Raw genomic sequence first — 18,710 nt, forward strand, 5'->3', positions numbered from 1 at the left:
TCAGCGACTGACGGTTCAGGCAGAAATGACAACAGCAATGCCATTAATAATGGGTTTCTGTGTGTGGTAGTTAACAGCCTCTTAGCTGTTGCTCGATGGACCACGAGTAGTTGGTGAGAACATAATTATACATCAGAGTGATTTGTTTCCTCATGGGTTAAAAACTGTGTTAGTGACTAGAGTGAACTATAAATGTTTTTTTTTTCTGTTTGAAAATATTCACATTGTAATGAGAGCTAACTGTGAGCTATAGTTATTTCTAGCATATGGGGTTTGTGTAATTTCAGTTGAAAGGGTTCAGGAACAAAAAATCCAGATATTTTATTTTATTTTATTATATTAGATGAGTTCATTATAAGCCTACTTGTCCACACAATGACTGAATATTAAAAATAAAATTGCTTTTTTTGTGCGATTCTTTTCTTTTTTTTACAATCTCCAGCCATTTACACCACCAAGGCAATTTTGTTTCCTATAGACCCATATGTACTAGGGACACTATTTTCTGCTGTGACTGCTCTCCAAGTTTATAATTATTTTTTAATAATATGTAACCTTTTTAACAAAAAAAAATCGAAATGCAATGTAACAAATACATTTTAAAGGTGCAAATATCTCAGGTAATTAATGTAAGATTAACACAAATAAAAATACTAAAAAAATTACAAAGACTTTTATAAACAATCAATAATAGGCGTAGCCACGGGTGTGCCGGTGCCACCCACAGTGCTGGCACACCTAAAAATAGATGCTGAATTATTTTTTAAAGTCTTAATAAAAATGTTTTCTAAACTTGGACTATTGTTGTTTACTAAAAATTAAAATACATTTTAAATGTGCAAATACTGTAATTATTATCGTTAAAAAAATATCAGCCCACATTCGGACTGCCAACCAATCCGCAAACAGCCGCTGACTGACGGTAATAAGGTTGTGCTGTTGAGGCTCGCGCCTCATGAGGAGAAATGGAAACTGAGCACAGTTCACACAAAGAAACGAACATACAGCGGTTAAAAGAATCCATGCGGAGTTTTTATATTTATAACATATGATATGATACAGTTAAGCAACATAACACGACCACGAGTGCTGAATACCATCACAATTGAAAATGTGACACTGATTTCATACGACAGTTCAATAAACAAGTAATTCATATCAAGTCACTTACATTTTAGAAACAAAATTGGCTGTTTTGTTCTATTTGAGCCGCGAAAATAGTTCAAAAGAAAGATCACAGCAGAACCACAGCGCATCTCACCGGAAAACGTAACCGCAATACTTAATGATTCAGCGCTTTGAATGAATCGGTTGAGTCAAAGATTCAATGACCCATTAAACAACTGCCTCATTGCTGAACGATTTAGCCGTTTGAACGAATCATTTGAATAAATGACTCAATAACTCACTCATTAAGACGGTCACTTGCTGCCCTCTACTGGTGGTTTAGTTTTGTGTTTAAAAGTAGGCTATAATTCTATTCGTATATTCCAAAAATTATTTAACAACCTCATAACATTATTTAATGCAGTTGTAATATTTCAGTGTAAATTAATTAATTTAATTGGTAACAGCCATATAGTTCTTATTATTTCAATTGAATTTATTGATCAAATTTAAGAATTTAAAATGAAAGAGAAACACATATTTAAACCGATTAGGGAAAAATGCTCGTTATAAAGGTTAACATATCATAAATATGCAGATTTAAATATGTAAAAGCTGATTGAACACTGATGAGAATATTGCGTCAGAATAAATTGTATTTACAACACAAAAAAATCTCATTTTTTTCTGGACAACCAATTTTTTACTTGGACGAGTGAATGTTTTATATTACTTGACAATAAATGTGGCACACCCAGTTTTTCTTATGCACACCCAGAGACGCTTTTCTGGCTACGCTAATACATCCCCAGAGCATATAGGCTATCAAAATCTTCAGCTGAAAGGAAAATGTGTTCATTGTGTTGCCCGCGCGCGGTGAGAGAGTGAGGAGTGAGCATCACGTGACTCGGGCTTTCTGTACTGTAGCCTCGGTTTGATTCTTTGAAAGAGGATACGCTCCGCATTCACTCCTCATTGGCATTTCTGAGTGGACAGAGCTCAAACATATTTGGTTTAATTACACTGCAGTTCACTAACAAACCTGGGCATCCGTTTAATTTTTTTCTCAAACCTTACAATTTCGCTATTTTAGCACTATTTCGCCCAACAGCGAATTAGGTACATCTCCCAACCTTGCCTTGCCTCGAAGACTTACACCTGTCCCAGCATCATCCGAGTGAGATTCCACATAACTGACGGTAAGCCACTTCACTTTATGGTGCTTTATGCATATTTTCTGCAATGATGTTAAAGTTGCTTGTCTTATCCTTAACACCACGCTGGAGCAGTTAAATTTATATGAGCTATGTGTTACATGTTATTGTTGTGAGAATTAACTGTTGTGCTGCATGTCGTCAACCTGTCAGGTTAAGCTCAATGTTTAAATGCTTCCCCAAATATTAATTGACAAGTCTTTAATTTGGAGCGTTATTTAGTCATTCCTTATAATTTAACTCGGACACTCGGTTGGTTGTTGCTGGTATGAGAAGTAGAATATTTCAGAAGCTAGCTTGCCATTAAAAATGAACCATGCTGCTCTTTTGTGTACAGAGATGAGAGGAATTCTGAGAGAAGCGCTCAGAGGCTCAGAGGAAACTTGCTGTTTTGAGCCTGCCATTGTGATTCAGTCAAGTGTGTTCAGCATCTCTGCTTTATCAGAATGGTTCAAGATGTGATGCTTATCCCATTGTGTTAAAGGAATAGTATTGATTATTTTCTCCCCCTCATGTTGTTCCAAACCTGTCTTGCTTTCGTGGACCACACAATTGGATGTTTTTGCAAAATGTCTGAACTGCTTGTTTTCCATATATAATAAAAGTGAGTTGTGCTGTCAAGCTCCAAAAAGGACACAAAAAGCTATAAAAGTTCCATAGATTGTCAAAGTGATGTCAAACATCATTAGTTCTCACATTTCTGTTGACTGATCGTGATGCATTTGATTGTTTTGAATTGAACTCGGGACCAATGAGGAAGAAGACTTTAGACCTAAATCCTAAATTTTATGCCTCTTTCTCAGACAAAGCAATGTGACTTCAGAAGGCTTGAAATATAGTGGATTATAGACTACTTTTCTAGTGCTTTCTGTATTTTTTCTGGAGCCTGAAGAAAGAATAAAAATTGGGTTTGGAATGAAATTCTTTTAAAAATTGGGTGATTTAGAGATAATTAGAGGCGTAAACCAATTCATATTCATTGCCTTTTGGGGCATATTCAGTATTTAAGGGGTTTAATTCACCCAAAAATTAACATTTTGTCATCACTTACTCACCCTCCAGTTGTTCTGAACCTCTATGCATTTCTTTCTTCTGCTTAAAGGTACAATATGCAGGATTTTTGCAGTAAAATATCCAAAAACCACTAGGCCAATGTTATACATTTTGTTTTGTTGATTACTTTCAATATCCCAAATGTTTCCAACTATATGTAAATCGTGAGAAAATTGCGCTTTTAACCAAGGAAACAAATTAACCCTGTGTGAGCAGGGGTGAGGAGTCCCCAGTCAATGGCGTCATATCCGTGTTAGCCTCGGTTTCCGCCAGGTTTGCGCTCGCACTGCGTTAGTAACCATGGCGACAGACGTGGACAACCGGGTTATTGCCGTTATGCTAGCAAGACGCTCACGCTGTTGTTGTTTTGTTTAAACATTATGAACCATGGCAAGCAGACTTTGAGACAAAAAGAGGACTAAAACGAAGATCAGCATCTTTCGAGATGCCGAGAGCTCCACGTCCGCGACTAACTTCGACTTGACAGAGACGTGAATGTTGCATGTACTTTATTAGACAGGTGAGCAAATGTACATAAAACTAATCAATGTTATTTAGTTCAACATGATGAAATGTTAGAATATGATCTGTATGTTATTCTAATGTTGATCTAGCTTAACGTACTTAGTCTCATACAGCGAACACACAACCTAACTAACAACATTCAACACACTAAAATGCTGTTTAGTGTGATAGTGTAACTGTTAGAGCAATTGAAACAGCGCTGCGTTACCTCAAGTTTAATTCGTCTAATAAACTGACCTGTGTGAGTAGCTATTAATTCAGCACTTGCGTGTAGTTCAGTAGAATGAAATGCCCTTATTCTTTTATATCCGCGGGACTCACGTTGTGTGTGGCGCTGGTATACGTCTAGCAATCGCGCCCTGCTTCACACCACAGTCATGTTAAAAACATCAATGTATTCACTCATCCATAAAAGATCCATCAGCTTGATGACAAGATCCATAATTCAGCTTAATGTGGAATATATGTCATCAATATACGCCTTTGTTATTGTAAGAGGTTAGCGACCCCTGTTGGCGAAAATTCCTGCATATTGTACCTTTAACACAAAAGAAGATATTTTGAAGACTGCCGGTAACCAGACAGTTGATGGACCCCATTGACTTTCATAGTAGGAAAAAAAAAATACATCAACTGTTAACCAACATTCTTCAGAATATCTTCTTTTGTGTTCAGCAGTAGAAAGAAATTCATACAGGTTTGAAACAACTTAAGGGTGAGTAAATGATGACAGAAGTTTAATTTTTAAGTGAACTATTTCTTTAATACCCGTTCACATAACATTTAAAAAATCCAATTTAAAAGTATGTCAGTGAGCTGTTCTGAGCACTGTCACAATAGCTTTTCTCTAACCGTCTTTAACATTTTATAATGTGGAACTATAAGAGGTGACCGAATCTTACTTGAGCCTGCATGTAGTGAGACATACGATTGGTGTTTGTCCAATGCCCTGGTTCTTCCACCCCTTTATCGCCCGTGTTCACCCTCCCTTCTGTCTCCTCAGTGTCTCTTATCTGCTTCCACCATTCCTCTCTCTCCCTCGCTCTCTCACCTTCTCCACTCTCTCTTGCTCACACTCTTTCATCCTCTGTTCCTCCAGTCCTCACTCCTGTTTCTTTCCTTGCACTCTTTCTCTAACACCCTGCCTGTGGCTAACATTATTCTGTGGTCCGTCCATTTAAAGTGGTGGACAGCTGTCGAGATGCCATGGAGGGCAAGAGTTCCTGAAGCTATTTGCTGATTGTTGGCTTTTTCCCCATCTCACAAGTCTAATGACCCCGCAGCACTTTCCACTACAGAAAAATAACACTATTAGATTAGTCAGAGCGAGTGGAGGAGTATTGACTGTTCAGTGCTGCTGGCCAAGGCTAAAAGTTCAATGCTGTTGGAGGTTTTAGGCCTGGTTATAGAGGAGAAATAAATGGGTGAAAGGGCAAGGATAGATGAGCTGAACGATAATTGAGCAGGATCTATGAGGAAGGGATAGAGTGGCTTTGTAAACAAGTTTCTGTGAGTGAACCTGAATGCCTTCTACTCAAAAACAGCCTCAAGCAATAAAAAATGTGTCCATAAATGGGAATAAATTTGATCTTGTTTTTTTTTTTTCCAATGTGGTGTCAGTGTGAATTCATAAGTCTACCTTTATTTACTTTGCATAAAATAATCAATGATTTAGCTACTGTATGAAATATTACAGAAAGTGTACAAATATATTTGATTTAAATACAGTATATACTGTAGGCTTATTGATTAGATTTAATTTGATTGGAAATGTTAAACTTAAAAGTTAAAATGTTAATACTAATACAGTATACAACTTTAAAAAAGAATATGTTGGCTCAAATAAAAAAAAATTGAACGCTACAGTAACACAGCTACTTGAGCCCTGGAACAAATTAATCTTATCTATTTCTGTTAAAATCCACAGTTATCATAGCACATGCTATATTTAACTTATTTAGCATGTATATTTCAGGATATTACTTGTCACTGGCATTAGCATTTCTTGTCAATGTACTGTCATGGCATTTGCAACATATGGTTTTACATTAAGTCATCAAAATAAATTAAGCAATTTCAACTTTTTTATTATTTATACAAGATTCAACTATTTAACTAAATATTAAGTCAGTTTATTATAATTAAAGTTGAAATTACTAAGTTAAAATTTAAGGCGGCAACTGAACTTAAGTTTTTAAACTGAAATAGGTGGAATTCTTTTTACAGCGTACTGGAAAAGTTCTTCTAATTTTATATAAAATGAAATGTCATTTTTTAAATGATATTTGTTGATGTCTTATTAAGATCATGCCAGAGTGGTGTGATTGGCAAGATAAGAGCCTGAAATGGGTCACTATAAAAAGTCATGTGAACAAAATTTTTGGGATATGAGCAGCTTTTTCTTATTGTGTGAAAACGGGCAGAATTAGCTTTATGTCGAAGGATTTTGTATATCAGAAATGTTTTGAGCTGTTAATCATAATTGATTAAAACTGTTTTATGTAAGATGAGGATGATGCAATAAATATAATGTCCACGTCTATATTGAACCTATTGGTGTTTATTCAAGTAAACGCCTTTAGTTTAGACCCTTTTGACATTTAAAAAAAAAACTTATTTATTTTCATATTTATATTCTAATATTGCGTTTTGGTCAAAGGGAAATGATGAAATGTAAGCATACAAGGCTTTGTACAAAATAAACTATGAAGACATGACAAAAAGTTCCCAAGATGGATTTCATGTACATAAAAGGTTGAAATTTGTTTTGGAAATAAAACACACTGAAAATATCTAATTCTGAGGTGCACTGAATTGAATATGCTTTCAAAAAATTGATGATAGTTTGGGACAAGGACATGGAAAGGATGTGTTGAAGGCATCAGGCAGCACGTATTTTTTTTAGCAAGTGCAATCAAGGCCAAGGATGTAGAGTGTACATACTGTGGAGAGAGGGATTGGAAGAGAGAGAGTGAATGTTTCCTGCAAGCCCAAGACACAACAGTTACACATTTTGTGATTGTTCTTTCAATTCTGTGTTGTTGCAAAATCCCACCTGCTGTACTTCTTATAGCACCATCTTTTTAGAGTTTACACTGAACCTTGATGCTGGACCTTGTGAAATGACTTTGTGGTATACAGTACATGTATTGCAGAAATAACAGCTACTATAGATTTGCATTTCTTGAAGGAAATACCACATTTTTAGGCAACTGAAGTTTTAAATGCTGCGTCATTTACTGTGGTCTTGATGCTCAGCATGTCCTGATTTCTCTCCAGATAAGGATGATTATCAGTGGTATCCTAGATGGAAGACAAGACCCATCACGATTCAGTATGCAAATAAATGCAAGAAAGAAGGCTTTGGCTGCATCCGAAATCGCATATGCTCTTGGGTAGGCACTTATTTTGAATAAGTACTTACTTTGCGACTGCTAAAAAAGTACATGAATGTATGTAGTATGAATCTAGTCTGGACTTCCTACATTCGCCATGTTGTCATTATCGTGTAACCTAGTGCCAGTTGCGTCGCTGCCATTCACTAATCCTCCCCTGTGGGCTAATAGCATAGTAATCTGGATACTTTTTGCCTACATTTTTTTATGATTACTGTGAATTCAGACTTCTTTTGTCATAACTGTTTTTCGTCTACTATATAGTAGGGAAGTATGCGATTTTAGATGCAGCCAAATTGTAATTCAGTATGCAAATGTTTCAGTGACATCATAAAAGATGAACATTTTCATTTCAGGAACCTGGACTGCCTTTCCAGCAGGGATTGCTTTGAATTTCCCTCTGATTCCTAGTGCCTCTGGAAATAAATCAAAGGAGTTTAAGTCTTGAGCCTGTCATGTTGTAATATTTTGTTGAATCACCTTAGACAAGTCAATTTGTTGGCCTTCAGGATGCGGTTAAACGTAATTTATTAAACATAATAAATTAAACATAATACTAAACATTTTTTTAGACCGACAGATTTATCTCCAAAAGATTGACTTGGAATTGCTTGGAATTCCTTTTAATTGCTATGGAATTGGTTTAGACTGAGAATGAAATTGACGCTCTTGCAGCTGTTTGAATTTGTCCATTTGATTAATGATGTTCTGTTGATGTTAAGAGTGAGTTTTACCTTAAACATGTGTGAACGTAAAGAAAAGTAAGGTGGCCGTGTTTACACAGTCCTTCCCATTGTAAAGCTGTCAGCATATTAAATATAAAAACATGATATATGGAGTGATGCCTCTATCCAAAGATTTTCATCAAAGACTAAGTAAAAATCAATGTTTATTACTAGCACTAAATTGTTGACATTAAGCATATTGAACCTTGCAGTCTTTACGTGACACTGCTGTCTGAAGATGAGACGTGTGATCGTGCTCTTGACGAGCACTGGTTATGGACTGTCTGTCGACCTTCAAGAAATGAGATGATATGGGCGGTAAAAATGATAGATTGGATAAAGCAGAGGTTATAAAAACAGTTCATATCACTTGTGTAGACAGATAGTTGGATAGCACTATTGTAACTCAAGGTAACATGTAAAGGAAACTGTTTCTTGTCCATTAAAGATAATGTGCTTTTATAAGATTCCCAATGTCAGATGTCTTTGTAGCGTACAGCTAGTAATCTTTAGCAAATGCTATCACTGCCATCCAGGAGGTTATCTGAAATCAGATTTCTCAAGACAATATAGAAAACATGAATATGTAAAAACAAATGGACAGATTCATAGATGTATAGATAGATGAATGTCACTTTTTCACATTTCGCATATGCATATGACAGACTTTTCAAAGCAGCTTTTGCAATGCTTTCAAGGTATACTTTTGCTTGTTTGTATTTTCCCAATAGAGATTGAACCCACGACCTTGGCATTGTTAGCGTAATGGGGTGTTTAAATAGCAAATGGAAGTGTTCTTATTATCTCCCATAAAGTAACAGAATTTTGTGACAATATTTAAACGTAATATTATCAATACCACCACTGTTAATAAACCTAATATCTAAAACTTTTGTAGATTTTAATTTAAGGTCATGGAAGCTGTTTTTGTATTATAAAATGGTGTTTTCTTTAAAAGTGCAGACATATAAATGAAAAATAATTTGAAAAATATTATACAAAATGGATTATAGTATCTCTGTCTGCCTGTCTTCTTGTAGAGTTGCATCTGTAGTTATTTATAGAAGTTATTTTATGCTTGTTAATATGAATAATATGTAAAATAAATATAAATAATATAAATATTCAGATAGGCCTTTTTCCGTGTGTGTGTGTGTGTGTGTGTGTGTGTGTGTGTGTGTGTGTGTGTGTGTGTGTGTGTGTGTGTGTGTGTGTGTGTGTGTGTGTGTGAGTGAGAGACTTAAGGAGGGTGTTGAATATGTAATTGTCACTGGGACTAATCTACTGAGATATAACATGGTTATTTCTTTCCTCTCTCTTGTTCTCCTCTGCTGCTCCTGTGGGGTAAAGAGACAGGCTCAGTATACCAGTCTATTAGTCATTGTGCTGGGGTCAGTAGGGACACCCCCAGCACAATGTGAGTAATGATTTCTCAGTGTGAAAGATTTAAACAGAGGTCCTCAGGGGGCCACACCGGGCTCCTGCAGACATCTGAGGGCACTGGGCTAAAACTACAGAGCTGCTCAGAGAAAGAGACCCTGTCCGGCAAAAGACCCATGTGATACTAATGTGTTGCTTTGAATTTTCAAATTCTGTCTCTCATTTTCTGTCTCTTTCTCCTTTCTGTCTTTCAGTCTCTACCTTCCTATTTTTAAAAATATAATGGGTTGTGAATTAAAATTGATGTTGACTTTGGGTAAAAATGTTAGCATCTGAATCTGTATCAGTGAATTTAAGCAGTTATGAAAATAACAATGATATTGCTTCCTGGTCTTCTGATCGATGCACTGCGTGAAGCTACGTTTCGTGTCTCACAACGTGTGCTGAATGTCAGTAGCAGCTGTGTCTGTGGATGACTCCATGTTGCTACTGTTTGTGGAAAGATTTGAAGACAGATGCTTTGCATGTGGGGTGTTTTGCATTCACATTAGATTGTGTAGAGAGAAACTGCTGCCACAATACTTTGCAGCAAATTTTAGTAAATATTAAATTAAAACTAACTTAAAACTAAAACTTGACTTAATAATTATACTAAAATTAATTGTAAACAAAACAAATTTAAATGATGATTATTATTATTATTTTTGTGTAAGCTCTGTGCACTTAGACATGGAATGGAAGTGCATACTGTAAATTAAACCAGAGCAGTTTTTTTCCGAACAGTTTCGCCTCCTCCACCCCATTCTCATTTGTTTGAACAAACGAACAGTACCGCCCCAGAATTATGCCATTGGTTGAGCCAGAAGTTGACATCTGGGCACTGATGCCTGGTTTCACAGACAAGGCTTAAACCTAGTCCCAGACTAAAAGGCATGTTTAAACTGTCTTAACAGAAAACTATGCGTCGTCGTCACTCTCATTCAGATCTATATGGCTGCTCTACTCATTCTCCCAAACGTTTACATTTTTTAATATTTCATGAGACATGCAGCACATGTGAACCCGTGTGCCACTGTTAGATCAGCAGCACGTCCCTAATACTACAGGACAAATGTGCGCATCTACAAACGCAGGACATCAGTTCTGACTGGATCGCTTCCCAAATCGTCACTATCTAACATTTTTGTCTAGTTTTTATTCGTTGACAAAAATGTCAATAGATTTTCGACATAGTTTTTGTCATTCAAAACTAGTTTTTATTTAGTTATCTTCTCGTTTTCGATTATGGTAGGTTGTAGTTACTCGCTTGTTGTTTGAACAGATAAGCAAGTGCAAGTTCCTTTTTAGGATGAGTATGGCCAATATGACACCTTGGTGCTACAGCTATAAAATTAGATTGCAGTGGTTTTGACACCTTTGGGGCAAAAAGACTGATAAACATATTTTTATCATATTGCTAGACAACACGTGATGGAAAGTTCTGGTATTATACCTCAATTCAAAGAAACAAAGTGTATACGCAGATTAGTACAGTATCTAAATTAAGATGTTTTTTTTTGGCCACAGTAGAAGTGGCACTAAAGTGTTTGTACTTTAACACTTACAGAAAAACAGCTTGTTCCAGCAGTTATTGGAAACTTACATCTTCAGAACCAAATATAGATGTCATTGATTTGTGTGTGTGTGTGTGTGTATATATATATATATTTGTGTGTATATATGTTTGTGTATGTGTGTGTAATAAATATGCACACAAGAAAATATGTTTGATTATATGATTAACCATAAACAGGAGGAATATAATTCTTCCTTTTTCTGTAACACCAAGCGCCAACGTGGGTGTTTGAATCGAGATTGTGATATTTTAACGATTAATCATGCAGCTCTATTAGTCAGTCAATCTGTTTGATGGCAATGCAGGCCATACTTTCTGTGCTAGTTCTCGAAGCTCAATCTTCTATGAACGATAGGTCAGTAATAGGCGTATGTTAAAGGTCCCATATTGTGCACGTGTTTGGAGTTTTATTTTAGGTTTTGATGTCCTTAATAATATATATTTTCTGATTTAAGTACCAAAAACCATCCCAATATATTTTTACAGCTACTTTCTCAAGAGCTCTGCTAAGAACAGGTCGATTTTGGCCTGTCTAATTAATATTCATGAGCCTCTCTCTGATTGGCCTGTTGTTTTCTGAGTGTCACACGGCCAGGCCAACCACAGGTAGCTAGGGTCATGTATTCTGTAGCCTGCTGTGGCTTGGTGATGCTCATAAGTAAGGTAAGTAAAACACTAATGATGGAGATTGCTGAGGGAAATGTTATCCGGCCTTATTTGTTTGAGCCGGAGTCAGACCCCAAATCGACGACAGGAGACAACCCACCACCTCCTCAAACGCGCTTACAGAAGGATGTTTCTGAATGTTTTTTTGTTGTTGTTTTTTTTACTTTTGGCGTTATTGTAAAAGTATTATAATTCCATCAATGCTGCACGCAGATTTAACGTTAACACTAATTTAAATTATTTGTAAACAAAGTCAGATTTTTTTCCCAGCCAAAATCGATGTAAATGTCCAAATTATGTACAATAATAGCTAGTTACACACTGAGTTTGAAACACTTACCTGCCTTACAATATATGACGTTAGCAGACACCGAATGTTAAGCTACGTAACTACTTCTTTCCTACTGATACAGTAAGTTGAGGTGCTACAATTTCTTTTACAATGTTACTTTTTTTTTTTACTAATGCCATGTCCGTCCCACAGCAAAACAAAAAACGCAGAGACTGAGTGAACTCAATCTCACCGTCTTTTACTCAATAAAAACAGGGTCAGTGTCTGTAACTTAGGAAAACAAACAATGTATTTTGTCTTGTTTCCAACAGATATTCTATCAAAGCTTGTGGCAACCATAGACTGTACAAAACTACACTTCAACATCAACTTAGCAACACGTTAGTGTTGCATATCCGTTTAAAAACTATACATTTCAGATTATGCTGGCTCCATAATATAAAATAAAATGTGTTAGAAGTTCACTTGTGAATTTGAGGTCGGACCGAACAATTTAAGGACTGCAGCATCTTTGATGAGAAGCTTCTTTGAAAAATGACCTTTAAATGACATTGAAATATGACAAACAAGATATTGACTTATAAAGCCATTTTTTTGTAATGTATATTCATTTATTGTGTGAATAAATAAGTGGATCATGTAACTTTATTTGATTTATATCCTTTAATTGGTTGAAGGTCATGAATATTATCAGACCCGGCCCGAGCCTTTTGGGGGCCCTAAGCAGAATTTGATTTGGTGGCCCCTCCCACTACGCGAAGTCACCCGTGCTTGACAATTATTGACATAAATGTCACACAATAATGATACATTATAAATGAATACAGTGAGGTTATGTATTAATACAGAATAAATACTTAATAAAAATAGATGCCAACTTAAATAAAAGTTTTAACTTTTACTTTACTCTTTTACTATCTCTTTTACTAACTCTAGCTCTTTTAAACAAACAGTCTCAAAACATATAAAATAAATTATTTGCTAAAATAATGACAAAGTATGAGAAATCAGAAACATAATAAGAGCAAGGGTCCAACAATGACAATTATTGTTGAAAACTGTAAAAATATTATTATTTCTCAACTGTCCTCAAAATCTTTTTTTTTATTATTGTAACAGACTTTGTTGGATTGTACATGACAGAATCCAACAAAGTCTGTTACTATAATACCGTTAATGATGTACTGGCGCTCGTTGTATGTGTGTATGCAATCCATTTTTTTCCCCTCTGGCCTTGTCGTAGATAGGAATGGGTCGTGCGCACTTGGTACTGGAGTGTCGCGGGTTTTTGGAGTTAGTGATCTGATGTGTGGTATAATAAAGTGGAGAAGAGTTCAAACTGCTATGTTTATTATTTATTCAAACTGCTACCCTTACACCTAGAAGGTTAAGTTCCCCTGCGGCTATTTTCTCCAACTTAAACCGATACCGTGACTATGCGCAGTTGCGCACGAATTGTCTATGCAATCGCGAGGTGTCTAGATTATGCGCATCTAGATTATGCGCAGAGACAGCATCAGTTGTTGGCAGGTATATTAATCATGAAATCAAAATTTTCTTTTCTTGAATTATTCATTCATTCATTCATATTCATTCATTTATGTCACTTGTTTAAGTCATCTAAAAAAAAAAATTAAACTCGATTGGGGGGCCCCCTGGTGGCCAGGGGGCCCCAAGTAGCCGGTTAGTTCGCTTATGCCTCGGGCCGGCCCTGAATATTATATATGCAGTCCTACACGGTGGAATAAATCACTTTGCAGTATCTGTCCTTGCTGTGTGTGTTTGTGTGTGCCAGTGGTCTAGACAGTCCTGCTAAATATGCTTCAGGCGTGCTGAGATATGCTGTGGGCATGAGGTAAGACAGAGAGGGATGTGCTCACCCGGATACACAGACACATACAGGCCTTTAGGGTCATTATGAGTCATGGTCAATCTCAGAGCTTTCATCTCTAGCTCACCTTTAAAAATGCCAATGTGCCACTTCAGCATACAATACCAATGGTCCTTGAACTGTCAGATTGGCATTACGATCATTACTACTGCCAGCGTTGAAACTGGCATTATAAAACTGCAATTTTTTCCGTTACACGCATGCCACGCTGTAATATTGTTACTTTATACAATACAAGTAGAGTGCTTCAAACATCGGGTGGTGATGGCGCAGTGGATAAGACACATGCCTTTGGTGTGAGAGACCCGGGTTCAAAATCCACTGTGAGACACCAATGTGTCCCTGAGCAAGACACTTAACCCCTAGTTGCTCCAGAGGCATGCGACCTCTGACATATCTAGCAATTGTAAGTCGCTTTTGATAAAAGCGTCAGCTAAGTGAATAAATGTAAATGTAATGCTTATAGCCACCACATCTAAGCATTTTCATGCAAGATGGTGTTATGGTAATAAAATATTCTTTGATGTAATTTATATATGATACAGTATGCATTTGATTGCAGAATGGTCTGAGCTGTCAAGAGGTATTGGATTAGCAAATCGCACTCCATCAGACGCTCCTGGAACACTTCAGATTACGCTTCTTGTTTTAATGCAGCTCTGTTTTTTTGCAGCTCTGGGTCACTTCAAATTTTTTCCAACAGATTTTTTTTTTTGCATTATTCATTTTTGGTGTTGTATTAGAGATGGCAGATTTCCATAAATAACTTCCACTACTTCAATTAGATTAACCTCAGTGTACAAGAGGCAGGAAGGTTTTTTTTTTTTAGCTTATTCAAATTTGTGTGACCAGAATGCACAGTACCAATTCTTAAAGGGACTGTTCATACAAAAAGGAAATTTTGGTATCATCTACTTACCCTCATTTATCTTCAAACATGTTTGATTTGATTTTTTCCTGTGGAGAACAACAGGAGTTGTTGTTGTTTCTGAAGAAGGTCTGTACTGCTGTTTTCCATACAGTGAAAGAGAATGGAAACCATGGCTGTTAAACTCCAAAATTAAGAATGAATTCTATTTCATAGGCTGGCATTATGTAAATTTGTCACATTGTTTCATATGAAAGTTACGGAAGTGAGACTGGAATTACTGACTGTAGTGTCTTGCTTTGTTTGATGAACGAAAACACTCATACACAGGAAGAGTTCTTCCCGAACTTGCAGTTTACTCTTTTGTTTTTACTTCTTTCCTATCACGTGATCAATACGTACTTACATCACAGTCTGACGTTAAACAGAAAACATGGACCAGGAGTTACACGTAAACACTACATTCCTCCCTTATTCAAAATGAAGATGTACCTACAGCATAAAATTTAAAGTATGCCATATTGTGTACAGTATAATCAAAACGAAAATAAAAAACAAACTAAGATTGAGGTCCTTAAGCTATCATTGTTGGAACATGTCAAAACCTGACAACAGTAAAAATTGGCAAAATAAAATGAATACTTGTGGACCATTGTTTGAATCAAGTTGAAAACAACATCTTACATTTCCTCAATCAAATATCTTGGTGCCCTGTGATTTGGTCTCAGGTCGTATCGAGGGGTATTTGAAAAGTCAGAGTGTCTTGGATCGGCGGTAGTGTGCCGTGTGCTTCGTGGTACATTGTCCTGAAACACATCAGAATTTGGACCTTGTCCTCTGACGTCATCTCTTCGTCATCAGAGATTTCGTTCTGCTCAACTGAGAGATGAGATGGAAGTCTTTTGAAAAATGAGGAATTTCGTGTAATGCATCTTCCTGAACGACTTGCTGTCACCATTGACCCTTTGACCTTGATTACCTTGTAGGGTTTTATCTCATATGGAGTCGTCAACTTTCCTGTCGAGGGTTGTCGGCAGAGTACAACATCACTTGTCTTGATATTGGATTCTTTTGCTCTGTTCTGAAGATCTGCATACCTTTTCATCCGTTGCTTAGCAGCGTGATCAATGTCGCTGAGTTAAGTTTTTGGTGTGACTTGTGGATTCGAAGGTAATGTGGTGTTAATCTTTCTTCCGAACAGTAGTTCTGCTGGAGGCTTTTGGTTGGTCCCATGTGGTGTTGCTCTGTAATTTCTTAGGAAACTATACAGGTACTGCTTCCATGGTTTACCTTCTGCATTGCTGGTCATGACTGTCTTTTTAAGTGTTCTCATGAATCGTTCTACTTCTCCGTTCGCTTTAGGCCAGTACGGGGTTATCTTTCTGTGTTTGAAACCAAGATATGAACTGAAATCTGCAAAACAGTGACCATTGAATGGTGGGCCATTGTCAGTTTTGACTGTCCTGGGTATGCCAAAAGTCGAGAATATCTTGTCCAGTTTGAGAATCATGTTGAGGGGTTCCGAGTGATGCTGGAGCGTGGCTGCTTGACATGGAAAGCATCCTTGCACAGCTTTTTCCACTTCTGCATCGATACCAGGGAACCATACCTTTTCTCTGACCAGCTGTTTAGTGTGTCCTACGTGTCCAAGTTGGATGGCTTTTTAATACAAAGAGGCAGGTAAAACAAGTCTATTCCCTCTAAGGACAGTGTCTTGTGACGCGTTTACTGTGAGCAAATGTCTCAGCTTATGAAATGCCTTCAGTTTTGCGTGGCACGCGCCTGGCATGGTCAGCTTCAAATGTGTCCAGGCTTTACCTTTCAACTCTTTTATCACTGTTTGTAGGACAGAGTCTTTCATCGTTTCATGTCGTACTTCATCTAACTAGGGATGCTAACCGATGACCGTTTGACCGATGGTTGACCGTCTCAACGTTAACCGTTCAAAGTTGTCGGTAGTCGGTCAAAAAAAAAAGTGATCTCTAAATTAGGCTATTATGGACAGTGGACTAAACGCTACTACAGTTAGCCATCTTATTCGAAGATATTTTTGTGTGAAGTGAACACATCCCTCACACTCAATTTTTCATAACTCGCCTGTTTGTACTTAATAAACCAATAAAAACATTTGGCGCAAGGTCACAGCGTTTGGGTTCGCGCGCTCACAAGGTTTGCGAAAAGTAAAGGCTACAGGCTAAAACACTGGAGGTTAGAGCCAGGGCAGACGACAGGATGAAGCGTGCAAAGAAACGTAAGGTTAGTGTGTGGGACCATTTCACCAAAAATAATGATACAGTAAGTTGCAACTTGTGTGATACAGTGCTTAAATACAGTAGTAATACTGTAGAAATACATTACATCTACATTTCAGTAATAACAGATAAGGTGATGATGATCATAATCTTTCTTTATTATTGTTAGCACTAACGTTACCTCAAACTAAGCGGAGTCTCTTCGGAGCTGTCATTTTCTTAAATGACACGCTGCAATGTTTCAAATGAGCTTCTAACGCTAGACCAACGCCTTTATTTTCAACGCGATCACCTTGTACCCAAACCATTTCGAAACTAAGGAGCCATTTGTCCTCCGATTACATACAAGCTCCTCGGCCCCGCGTTTGTGGGACTCATGTTTCGCGCTGTAGGGGATTTTAAAAAAGTGACGTGAGTGGAAGCGCGGCGCCGGGGCAGTGTGTGTGTGTGTGTGTGTGTGTGTGAGCGGGAGGCAGAGAGAGATGCGACAGAGTTGCGAAATTGCAGGCGCGGCTCGAAATGGCTGTTATTTCAAATAGCGTGGCATTTTTTTTTAAACTAATCGGTTAACCGGTTTCAACCGGCTAATGAGGCTCGGTGGTCGGTCAAGAAAATGTTTTCGCCATCCCTACATCTAACGTCATTGCTTTTGGGACTGTGTTGTTAATTATGAAGTTGACGTGTCTTTCTGCGTTTTTTGAACAGTTGTCCGTGGGTTGTCCATCCACAGGATGCCTTGACATGTAATCAGCAGGATTGTCTTTTCCGGGCTTGTATTGGACTGTGAACGTATATTGTTGCAGTCTCAGTCTGCAGCGTTCAAGTCTGGCTGGTGAGGATGTTCGAGGGTTATTGAAAATGAGCTCTATCGGTTTGTGATCCGTAATGACTAAAGTGTGAACCATAGAGATATAAGTGGAAATGTTCACATGCCCATATTATTGCTAGAGCTTCCCTCTCGGTTTGCGAGTAGCGTTGTTCTACATCTGTGAGCGCTCTACTGGCATACGCAATTGCTTTGTTACCGGAACTGTCTTTGTCTGGTTGACTTAGTATGGCACCAAGACCAACCGGACTTGCATCAACAAGTATTGTGGACTTCTTCTTTTGATCGAAGTATGCCATTGTAGCATTCTGGATAAGTTGTAAGCTTGTCCAGTGCTGCTTAATGTTCCGGCCCCCAATTCCATGAGTGGTCTTTCCGGATGAGTTCACGCAATGGCTGTGTGGTTGTTGCGTAGTCTTGAATGAACCGAGAACAGTATGTTGTCATTCCGAGCAGACTGCGTAGTTCGGACACATTCTGTCGGGCTGGGAGGTTCTTGATGGCTGTTATCTTCTTTGGATCTGCAGAAATTCCTTTGTCTGAAAACACATATCCAAAGAAGTCTAGTTTTGTCTTACTGTACTCACACTTATCTTTGTTGAGGGTGAGATTTTTCTCTCTAAGTCTCTTGAAGACCGCTTGCAGACAGGCGTTGTGTTCGTCTCACGATTTACCAAAAACTATGATGTCGTCACTCATGTTTTTGCATTTGGGATGCCATGAAGGACCTGTTGAATTGTGTTTTGAAACACCTCAGCTGCTGAACTAATCCCAAAATTCAAACGAGTGTACCTCCAGAGACCTGCATGAGTCGTGAATGTTGTTTTATACCTGGAATCAGGATTTAGTTCAAGCTGATGATATCCAGCATTCAGATCTAGTTTTGTGAAGAGTACAGCTC

The 18,710-nt window shown here is 37.5% G+C and overlaps 1 protein-coding gene across 3 annotated transcripts in view; it reads left to right on the top strand.

Annotated features, from left to right (window-relative positions):
* The first annotated feature begins 2,016 nt into the window (after nucleotides 1–2,016).
* rap1gapb (RAP1 GTPase activating protein b) overlaps nucleotides 2,017–18,710 on the top strand; it is a 106,469-nt gene continuing 89,775 nt past the window's right edge. The window contains exon 1 of one of the 3 annotated variants that reach the window (XM_077197967.1): nucleotides 2,017–2,306. The gene's annotated coding sequence lies outside the window, so the exon portion shown is untranslated. The remainder of the gene's footprint in view (nucleotides 2,307–18,710) is intronic. The other 2 variants (XM_077197963.1, XM_077197966.1) reach the window with 2 other exon arrangements.

Source organism: Siphateles boraxobius, unplaced genomic scaffold (assembly GCF_051911475.1).
Source record: "Siphateles boraxobius isolate OS27281-9 unplaced genomic scaffold, OSU_SipBor_1 41, whole genome shotgun sequence".
In the NCBI taxonomy this organism is placed as follows: domain Eukaryota; kingdom Metazoa; phylum Chordata; class Actinopteri; order Cypriniformes; family Leuciscidae; genus Siphateles; species Siphateles boraxobius.